Source organism: Rhinolophus sinicus, chromosome 3 (genome assembly GCF_057876585.1).
Source record: "Rhinolophus sinicus isolate RSI-liver-muscle chromosome 3, RSI-T2T, whole genome shotgun sequence".
Classification (NCBI taxonomy): domain Eukaryota; kingdom Metazoa; phylum Chordata; class Mammalia; order Chiroptera; family Rhinolophidae; genus Rhinolophus; species Rhinolophus sinicus.
Window position 1 is genome coordinate 6,751,415 of NC_142503.1, and position 11,528 is coordinate 6,762,942.

An 11,528-nucleotide genomic window follows, 5' to 3' on the forward strand; every position below is an offset into this window, starting at 1 on the left:
GTAAGACAGGGGTTGTGGAAGAGGGGGTTTGAACAGGGTGGTGAAGAAGTCAGAGGCAGGCTGGTTCAACTGATGTGTCGCAAAGCCACGGGGCTAAGAGGGGGCCTGGTGCATCTTAGCAACAGTGTAGCTCAGTGTGGCTGTAGGTCTGGTGTGCCTAGGAGAGGTGAGAGGTGGCCCCATGCGGAGGCAGGGACTAGATTATTAAGGGTCTAGGTACAACGTGAGAGAACGCGTTGGAGTGGCATGAGGCTGGGTGTGTGCTGGCAAGGTCAAATGATCCTGGTGGGCCCAGAGGCAGTTTCAGAGGCAGAGAAGGAGCCAAGTGCAGCCGGGCAGAAAGCTCAGGTCTCGTGGTTGTGATGTGGACGATGGAGGACAGGTGGAGTCTGGCATGGCTTTCTGCCTCCCGGATAGGGGGTGATGCTAAGCGGAAAAGTTTCCATTTGTGCTCATGTCTTTGAAATACTGAGACAGCTCAGAGGGCTCGATGGCGGGTGGTGAGTGTGGAGCTCCAAACTCGAGTCTGTGCTAGAGTACAGACGGGGGTCCGTGCTAGAGCACAGATGGGGGGGTCCATGCTAGAGTACAGATGGGGGGACCAGGAGTCCTGAGAGCGGAGTCCGTGGACATGGCCCTGAGTGTGAACAGGATACTGGATGGGAAGGAGACGGCTTTCGTATTGATTGATCAGTGCTCTTCATGTGGTAGGGACAGTCGTTGTGGTTTAATACCCACAGGTACTTTCTGAAGTGTTTGTTTCTTTGAAAACGTTTTCATTTTGTATTCACACAGGAATTACAATTTGTCTGTTTTTTTCATTTACTGTTGCAGAGGAATAATCTGTGTCCTGCCTGCTCTTTGTGTCTTTGTTGATACTCTGGCCTTCCTTAGACTTGGAAATCTCCTGTCTCCATCCTTGACATTGAAAACCAACAAATGCACAAAGAGGACCCAAGAAACCTCACTGTCATGTACGTCAGGTCCCTCTCTCTGTGTTTGTTAGACTTTATATTCTCATCTTAGGAACACTTTTCTGTTACCTCTTTGAATGCTGTCTGCCTTGTTTGTTCTCTCTTGTCAGGGTTCCTCATAGGTGTAGATTAGATCAACTGCTCCCCATTTTATAACTTCCTTTCATCATTTTTTTTTTCTTTTCTATCCCTTTATCCCAAGATCTGGGGACTTTATTCTTTTTTTTTTAATTCATCAATTTGTTTTTATGCCACTTGCTGATTCTCACTAGATCTGTTACGATATTATTGGGTGCGATTTACTGACGACCCAACAAAACAGGACTTCAACAATGAGGATATGGCCTTTTGCAACATGACATGTCTGAGGGCCATACGTGGAGGGTTGCTTCATTGGGCGGCTTCCTGATGTCAGGACCTGTGGCCAGCTTCTCAGAAATGCTCTGGACCTTTCCCTTCTATCCAAGCTCATGGCAGCTCCACTCATGGCTTCACGGTGCCACATGCAGGCCTCAGGAAGGAGGAGCAAACCCCTGTCTTGTTTTATTCTCTAAGATGGATCCACATTTCCAGACGCCTCCAGCAGGGTTTCGTTTACATCTCATGGCCAGGTCACGTGCCCCATGCCAAAACAAGTGGCTGGCAGGCCAGGTGGAACAACCTCATCTGACATTAGCCCCCAGAATCTGTGTGGTTAAGGAGAATGTTAAAGCACCCACATGTTAATATAATTGGCGACAGCAACTGCGTTGGATGTTTGAGAGTTGCAAGTTCTGGCTTTCTGCAGGACTCACTCAGCATTTGTGAGAATAAACTAGGATGCAAAGGCCTTGATCTGACTGTCACGTGTTCTCTACAAAGTTTAACTTCCTTGGCTACTTAATGCATAATAAAAATATGGCCAAATCTGTATTAGGCCTTGCCACGGAGAGAATATATGACAATAAATCCTCAAATAATCCCTAAATCTCATTCAGCTAGGAATTTCAATTTCTATCATCCCTCTCCTAACAAAAATAAAATAGAAAATAAGATAGCCAAAGCAATGAAGACTAAGTCCCAGGGATGGAGTTATGCGTTTACTTTCTCTGGTCCTTGTTCCTCTTTAACAGAGCGGCCAGAGTGTGGTGCAGTGAGGAAACCGAAGGGCTCTTTTTTCTAACTAGTGAGAATACTAAGTCACTTGGGTATAAGTAACCTCTAGTGCATCGTTAAAACTTGTTATTCCTCGAACTTACTTTAAAAATTCTGAAGGTGGGCCGGCCCGGTGGCCCAGGCGATTGGAGCTCGGTGCTCCTAACTCCGAAGGCTGCCGGTTCGATTCCCACATGGGCCAGTGGGCTCTCAACCACAAGGTTGCCAGTTCAATTCCTCGAGTCCCGCAAGGGATGGTGGCCTCCGCTCCCTGCAACTAAGATTGAACATGGCACCTTGAGCTGAGCTGCCGCTGAGCTCCTGGATGGCTCAGTTGGTTGGAGCGCATCCTCTCAACCACAAGGTTGCCGGTTCAACTCCCGCAAGGGATGGTGGGCTGTGTCCCCTGCAACTAGCAACGGCAACTGGACCTGGAGCTGAGCTGCGCGCTCCACAACTAAGACTGAAAGGACAACAACTTGAAGCTGAATAGCACCCTCCACAGCTAAGATTGAAAGGACAACTTGACTTGGAAACAAAGTCCTGGAAATACTGTTCTCCAATAAAGTCCTGTTCCCCTTCTTCAATAAAATCTTAAAAAAAAAAAAAAAATTCTGAAGGAAGTGCATTGAGAGCCAGCCAGCCTGGAGCTATTCACGGCCCGCTGCTGGGGACGCAGTGGCAGTGAGGCTCCCAGGGGTGGCCATGGTGGGCTCTGTCTGCCTGTGCAAGACCCAGCTCTGACCTGGATTTGCAGACGGTCTCACTTCAGAAGAGAATTTACCACCTGGCCAGGAGCCAGGGATACATGTTTCTTCATGTTATTTATCTTATCTTCTTTTTTTTTTTTTTTTGTTAATCTATTATTCAGCCACTCTATGTCTTTTTTTTTTTTTTTTAATTAGTTTCAGGTGCACAAGACAAAGCAAAACTTAGACGTTTATCATTTATATCCCTCACACTGTGTGAGCCCCCCCCCCCCCCCGCCCCCTTATCTTATCTTCTTATCACCAGCCATAATCATGATTTCCGTCTGACTTCATTGTGATTTTTATGGTTTTTTGAAGTGATTTCCTTTTCCTTAGTTTCTACGCTTTCACTTCAGAAATTAGAACTTGGTAAATCCCTGAGGTTTCCTCACATTCCCTCGCCTTTTCCCGTAAACCCATTTTCAGAGCCTTTCTGGCTCACCACAGCATTAGTCTCCTTGCAGTGCTGTTGGGATGTGATATTTCCCAAAGCAACACTTCCCTCTACTGGCCTGGTTTGGAAAACTCCGTTTTGAGTACCTGGCGTGAAACCAGTCAAATCTTCAGACAACCCAAATTCTGTTACCATTTTTCCATTTTCAGAGCAGTACGGGTTTATTGTGTTTCCTTTCTTTGAATAAAGGAGGAAACAATAAAGAATCTTAGCCCAGAATTGCTACTCAATAAAATGTTAAATGAATCAACAGTTAACAATTGCGTTGGCCATTTAGTCTTAGATAATGTGGGTTATAGCTTGATAATGAGCAACCTTTTTGATCCTTTTTGATAAGTGTACTTTTTCCAAGAGAGAAGCAGGAAGCCTTTAGCCTTTTCATTGACTAAATATTTATTGAACTTGCAGTGAATTGGACTCATGAGCAGGGCCACGAGGGTGGTGGCTGTCACCTGGGAGGGTGGACCATGGGACATCATGGCTGTGGTGCCTAATCCACTCTTAGGGACCAGGGAAGAGCTTGCATCAGAAGGATGGCTCATCAGGTAACTGTAAAAGGGAAAGGAGAGTGTCCCGATAGGAACTAGCGTGTGCAAAGGCCACTAGGTTAGAAAAAGCATGGCACACAGGTGAGTTGAAAGGAGAGGTGAGTGATTGCAAAGGAGAGTGGAAGGGCTTTGGGGTAAGAGCTGACGGTGAAGAGGGGATTTAGGGGAGGAAAAATAATCTTCCCCCATCCTTCTGAGTTCTTGACTGAGACCCCTGTAATAAAAGACAGATTAGCAAGAGAAAACCAGACCTTTGTAAACACGTATACCTGTCCTGAGGGAAAAATTAGTAACTCAGGGAGGGGGCTTAGAACTCCAGCTTACGTGGCATCTTCCACAAAGAACAATACATTTGTGGAGAAATGACAGGACAAATGGAAACAGTTTTAAGCTTCCATGGGTGGTCAACTAGGATAAGGGCTAGTTAGTGAAGTTTGTTATGTAGATTGCTCTGGTGCCATCTCCAGGCTGATAATGTCTAAAGTTGTCTCCAGTGATTAACTCTCATCCTTGGTAGAGTGGGAAGGAGAGAGAGCTTTGAAAATTTAATGTTTTGAGAGAGTAGATCCTAAGAGTTCTCACCACAGGGGGGAAAACAACCCTTACATTTCTTTCCTCTTCTTTTTTTGGTACCTATATGAGATCATGGATGTTACCTAAACTTATTGTGGTGATCATTTCACAATATATGTGAGTCAAATCATTGTGCTGTACACCTTAAACATATACAGTGCTATATGTTAATTATATCTCAATAAAACTGGCGGGAAATTTTTTAAAAATTAAGTAAAATAAATTATGGGGGAGGGCAGGGAGCTTTTCTTGTATCTGCTTTTCCTTAATTGCCTTCCGCTTAACATACTCCTTAGGCCAAAGCTGCACATTTTGGGGTAGCACAGTCTGTTGCCCTGTAGAGAGCAGGCCCAGATAAAAAGGAGCTAGCTCATTGAAGAGTTTATCTAAAGAGTTGAAACCATGAAGGGTTTTAAGTGGTAGTTGTGTTGGTCAGAAGAGTTTCTTTAAGTTATTGTGGTGGTCATGTGGAGAATGGATGGAGGGGCAGAAATGGGATAGGGGACAGATAGGAGAGGTGCTGTACCCCAGTTGGGATGTGGTGGCCCGGGTTGGGGAGTAGAGGTTGGGAAGGAGAAACAGGACAGGTTTGGCTGATATTTAAGAGGTGGGGTTGGCAAAACTCCATGATAGCTTGGATGGGGAAAGCGGGTGGAGGGGGAGCTGGAGACAAAGCCCAGACTTCTGGTTTGGGCCCCGAGGTAATTGTTGGTGTTCACCACTGTATCAGGAACGTGGGAGAGAGGGGCAGGTTTGGGAGAAACGTGTGTGGAGTTTGTTTGTGGGATGCCTAAGATGAAACATCTAGTAGACAGATATTTAGTTACGAAACTCAGGAAGAGAGACCGAGTTAGAGATAAGTGATGTGGGAGTTTTAAGGTCATACTGGATCCATGAGAGTGGATGGGATCACCAAGGGACAGTTTACAGGGTGACCAGCAGGCTTAGCCATGCACCCGGGGAATAGCAGCGTTTCAGGAAGGAGAGAACCGAGGAGCTCATAACGAAAACTGAGAAGGAGTGGCCAGATGGACAGGAGGGGAATCAGAAGGGTCAGCTTTCAGGATATCTGCGGAAAGAGTGTGTTTTAAAAAGGATGGAAGAGACAAGTGGTAAATGCTGTGAAGATGTCAAGTAAGATGAAAACTGACTAGTAACCACTGGGTGTTGCTACAAGATGGTCACTGGGGACTGTTGGAGGGAGTTTCAGGAGAATTAGGGGAATGTAAGCAGCAAGAATGAGAGTAGATGACGCTGGGAGTTAGACGGAAAAGGAGTCACATGCTTGATGGTGGGTGGCTGGAGGGCAATGACAGGCCAACAGGAGTTATTATTGGTCACTGCAGTGGACTGGATGTATATACCCCCCTTCAAACTCATATGTTGAATACGAATCCCCAAGTGATGGTATTAGGAGGTGGGGCTTTTCCAAGGTGATTAGGTCACGAGGGTAGAGCCCTCATGAATGGAATTAGTGCCCTTATAAGAGATCCCAGAGTGCTCCCTCACCCTTTACCATGTGAGGACCCAGCCAGCAGACGGCTATTTATGAACCAAGAAACAGACCTTCACTGAATCTGCTGGCCTGGATTTCCCAGCCTCCAGAAAGAACTGTGAGCAATGTTTGTTGTTTGAGACACCCAGTCTGCGGTAGGTCGTTATGGCAACATGAATGGATAGTCATATATATATATATTAAGATGGGAGACCCTTGAGCGTGCATATCATCATGGTGATGCATAGCAAACAAACCCCAGACTCTAAAATATGTGTATCGTTCATGCGTCTGAGTACGGGCTGGGGATCGACTCATCTGGACAACCTTTGCTCATGTTTGGTGGTGAGATGGACCCTGTTCTGAGGTGTGCTTGGGTTCTGCAGCTGGGGCAGCTCTTCCCCATGCACTTCTCACCCTCTCCCTGGGACCACTGAGTTAGCCTGGGCATGTTCCTAGGCAGATAGCTGAGACATACGCATGAGCGGGAGTCCAGTCCAGTTAGTGCATTTCAAACTTCTGCTTGCAGCCCACCGGCAAATGTCCCAGTTCTTGATGGAAGAACTTTGAAATCACATGGTAAAGAACAAGGTGAAGACGTTGGGCCATTAATGCAATCTGAGGGAAGTGCAAGGAAGGAGAGGTTGAAGAGAAAGAGGAAGTAATTGGACGCACAAGCACTAGAGGGTAGAGATTGGCATCTTGACCCTTGCTTTTCAATAGGAGGGAAGGAGGAGGGACTGCTTGTGGATGGGAAGTTTATGGGGTGATGGGGGAAAGTTGAGGGGGTTCCTTTCTTGTGGTTTCTGTTCCCTCTGTGAAGTAGGATGTGCGTCATCTCCTGGGAGAAGGGCTTGCTGTGAGGCAGGTGACTTAAGAGTGGGAAAGTTTAAAATTTCCCATGTGGGGCTTGTGGGAGAGTCAAGGGGAAACACAGAAGTGTTGTTGGGCTGGGTTGAGAATCCAGTCAAGCTTGGGTGCCATGGATTTCTACCCCATACACTTAACGAAGTTGCCATCAGCATCCAAAGCAGAACCAGACACCGGGGCTGTGGTGGTAGCAGGGGTCATCTTTGGCTTTTCTCTTTTGGTTACTTGGCTCAGCCAATCACCAAGGCATGTCCATTCACTTCTTCTGGAGTGCCTGAGTCAGCCACTCCCATCCACCGGTGCTCCTGGGGACCTGGCCGCCATCTTCTGTCCATTGCATGAGCTCCCCCAACCACTGGTAAGGCTTGGGGACAGCGTGGAGAGGACCTACACCCGGTAGCCAGCCAAGAGTCATCGTCCTTACCTTGCACTCTTGTCGAGTGGCCCTAAGTTAGATCCCCCTTTCGTAAAATATACTTTGATTTTGGAATCGTTTAGACTTATAGAAACTGCAAAAATTCTCCAGAGAATCCCTGTACATTCTGCACCCAGTTTTCCCTGTTGGTAGGATCTTACATTAGGGTGATACATTCGGCACAATGAATGAATCAATATTGATGCATTTTTATTACTAAATCAAGTCCATTCTTTATTCTGACCTCCTCGGTTTTTTCTTAATGCCCTTTTTCTGTTCCAGGATCCCACATTCCAGTTAGTTGTCATGTCCCCTTAGGCTCCTTGGCTGTGACAGTTGCTCAGACTTTATGACTTTAACAGTTTGGGGGATGTCAGGTAGTTTGTAGAACGTCCCTCAGTTGGGGTTTGTCTGATGTTTTTCTTATGATTAGACTGGAATTACAGGGTTTTGGGAGGAGGACCACTGAGGAAAGTGCCATTCTCATCACGTCATATCAAGGGTACAGTTAAAGAAAAAAATACACGATGACCTTTGTTACAGATATGAAGGTAGACATTATTCAGGAACGTCTCGATAGGTTGTAGGGACCACTGCAGTGGGATGTTGCAGTGGGAGAGCGAGATTGGATTCAGCTCCAAATGCACCAAGGAAAAGTGGGGACCTGTGGCCCAGGAGCAGGGTGGGGTCCGTATATGACAATGAAGAGGAAACATCAGGGGGAGGGGCTCTGGCTAACGTGACCCACATGATTGTTGCTGGAGACAAGTCAGGGTGGTGAGTCGTCACCTGGGGACGATGGGGGAGGAGGAGCTTGATCAGATACCAGGGGTGGAGGCTCTGGTGAAACTGACTCAGCAGGGGTTTTGCTAAAGCTGGATTTTACAAGGTGGTGCACACATGGGCCTAGGGGTAGGTCGAGGGGCCTGACGGAAGTGCAGTCAAGCAAAGTGCTTTGTCAGTGCAGGCTGTCTGTGTGGCTTGTCACTGCTGATGTTGACCTTGAGCGCCTGGCTGAGGCTGTGCCTGCCAGCCAGGTTTCTCTGTTGTGAAGTTACTCTCCCCTCCCTCCTACTCTGTGCCTGTTACTCTCTGGGCACAATCCACACAGTATCTCCTATAATTTTCACACTTGTAAGGTTGACAGTATCTCCCACTTTCCAAATGCAACAGAGACTCAGTGAAGGTGACTCATCTTCCCAGGGTCTCCCAGATTTTAAGTGGCAAGTCGGGAACTTGAACTTGGGTGTTCCAGAGCTCCGTCTGTTCAGTACTAAGCTCTCTTTCTACACTGTTGTTTAATCTCCCCACTGAAGCTATTTCATCCGGAATTCTTATTCCTTGGGTCCCTTATGTCTCTCTTAGGCAGGTAAAGCTCATTGGAGGGGACGGTGTTCTTGGCGTCTGTGTGATGAGCTCACCCTTTAAAAGGGCTTCCTCTGAGGACTTTAGGAAATCCTATTCAGTAAGGTCTAATCTAAGTTGGACTGGGCTTAAACTAGATTTCAATATGGTGCATGCTTGGGTTCTGTGATGCGTGGAAGACTGTTTTATCCACCTGTATCTGTCTGTCTGTGTATCATCTATCTATCTATCTATCTATCTATCTATCTATCTATCTATCTATCTATCATCTATCTATCATCTATCTATCTTACTAAAGAAAAGGAAAGCTCCTTTTGGTTAATTGTCATGGTTTCTAAGAAGAAAGGTTAATAATATCTACACATTCTTGGAAGCATCGGATCCACCCTGATTTCCTTGAATGAGGTCCCCTGTGTGGTAAGAGGTATTATTCTGCCATCCTGGGAAAGTCGGTGGGGAGCCAGGAGTGATTTCATGTCATTGGAAGCTCATGCCTGTAGTCAGAATGAGTTGACCACGTGTTGGTTTTCTGAGCTCAACATAATATGCAGAACAGATCTGTATGTATAATGGGCCATTTGCTTTGTGGGTTTTCCATTTTTCCTCTCCTCGCCTGTTCAAAGTGTTCAGAATATATCAGTGCTAAGGACATCGTGCTGAAAATTGAGACAGATACGCTCTTTCACGTTTTTAAAGAAATGGCTCTAAATGAATTGCAATTTGTTTCACTAACTCTAACTGACGGGTGCCACAGAGCGTTTAGCTGGACAACAAACCTAACTAAGACCAAAGGACCCTGTCCCCGCACCATTTAGAGCAATTAAGCTGTTTTGGGCACTGACTGCTAGCATTCTGCCCTCCCCCGGCACTGTAAGTGACATCAGAGGGCCAAGTGGTGTACATGAGGCAAAAGCATCCGCTGCTGGTTGGAAGCTGTGAGTCAGGGCTGGAGGCTCACACCCGTTTGTTTCTGGCTTGTTAATCTCACAACACAGTCATATTAGTCCGTGTTTCTCTCCCAGAAAAGCTACGGTTCACCTTTTAATTTTTGCAGTAAGTTCAAGAGATGGGCTGAAATCAATGGTAAGCAAACAATGCTTCTAGAAGAGTCTGCACTCTCATGTTTGTTGCTTGTTTGTTTTTAACCTGGAAGTTGATGAGAAAGATTTGATATGCTTGGGCAGCAGCCCACAGTGTCTGTGCACCCCTCAAGGAAGGAAACTGGGTCCCAGCCTCTGTCTGGGTGCGGGTATGAAGGGAGGACCGCGTCTGCAGGCTGCCATGGGAGGAGTTAATGTTGGGTGGCACTGGCTGGCCTGGGTGAGCCGAGGTGCAGGAGAGTTCGCCGCCATTGCAGGGACGTGGGGATTCTCCGCATGCCGCTGTGCTGTGGGCCTCAGCTCACTCCGCCTTCTCAGTAGACGAGAGAGCCTTGGGAAGCACCTGTGTCTCCAGGCTGTCACCCAAGGAGGAGGCCTCACGTCCTGACACTTCCCAAATCTCACCCAGTGCCCTTCCTGAAAGCAACCAGGAAGGAGCCTCGTGGTTGGGGCTTCTCCGCGGTGCACAGGCCTCCCTGGGGGGAGGGAGTGGTACCCAGTTAAGGACAGAGAGGGCACTGCAATGCCCAGGAGGCCCCTACCTGCAACTCTGACAGTGGGGTTCCAAAGGCACATGTTTGTGGGGGGCTGATTGGGGGCATTTCAGAGAGCTGGCTCTTCAGTGTGCAAGGATGGAGACCAGGGGACACCCAGAACGGCCACCTGGGCCGAGCAGAGCTTCCGCAGCCTGCTGCCACGCCTCAGGGTAGGTTAGCCGCCACCAGCAGGGCCAGGATGGAGATGGCAGCTGAGAGGGGGCCTGCCGGGTGGGCGGTTGGGGGCAGGGTGAAGGTGAGGAAGAGAGGAAGCTGTCTTGGTGTGGTTGGTCCTGAAATGAAGTCTAGCCTCCAGGGCAGTGCTTCTCAACGGGGCGATTTGGACACTGGAGGGACACATTTTTGGTTGTCACACTTGGGCAGGAGGAGTGTGGTTGCTACTGGCATCTAGTGGTTGGAGACCAGGGGTGCTGCTAACACCCTACAGTGCACAGGACACCCCACCACGGAGAACAGTCGCGCCCCAACGTCACTAGATCCAAGGCTGGGACCCTGCTCTAGGGGACGGGAGTGGGGGAGGGCGGCGTGGCATTTCACACAAGGACTTAGGCAGTACGGCCAGTGGGCAGCAGGCAGCACAGACATTTGATCCAATAGCGTGTCTTTGTGGCCCAGCTCTGTTTGAGCAACTCTCCCTCTGCACTTTGGCTTCCTGGAGGTGAGCCCGGAGAACCCTGGGAATGCTGCTTTTTACATGTTCTCCTTTCTCACCCTACCTGCGAGGGTCAGAATGAGTGGAAAACCAGTGCACTTTTGGAAGTGCAATGCGACAAAGGGGGGACATCTATATTCTCAAATGAATATTCTCACCTGCTTAGGTTTCTGGCTGATGGTGCTGGTAGCAACACTGTGTGTGAGAGAGGGAGGGAGGGAGGGAGGGAGGGAGGGAAGTAGGGAGGGAGGGAGGAAGGGAAGGAGGGAGGGAGGGAGAGAGAGAGAGAGAGAGAGAGAGAGAGAGGCACTTCTGAGCCATGGCAGAGGGTGGCAGTGTGCACTGGCCTATCCCATTGCTGCAATGATGACTTTTCTCCCTGAAGCCCGGGAGTCCTGGGAAACGGCCCTGAGACTCATTTTCAGTGTTGCATCTGTTTGCACCAGCATCTCCTCTTGGGGGCTGACAGCATCTAGGACCTTCCCCTGACCAGCAGTATCTGCTGAGACTGGCCCAGGAGTTCCACATGCCACCATGCAGCATCCCGGCTACTCATGTTCCCTCCTTTGCAGTGTGACAGGGCAGCTGAGCTCCCAGGTGAGTCGGCTGAAGGGAATAAGAATGAACCAGAAACAGCAATGC

General features: G+C 48.3%; 1 protein-coding gene across 4 annotated transcripts in view; it reads left to right on the forward strand.

The window, feature by feature from the left end:
* The window catches only part of ANKRD33B (ankyrin repeat domain 33B), a 68,143-nt gene that overhangs the window by 41,883 nt on the left and 14,732 nt on the right, over positions 1-11,528 (forward strand). The window lies entirely within an intron of this gene.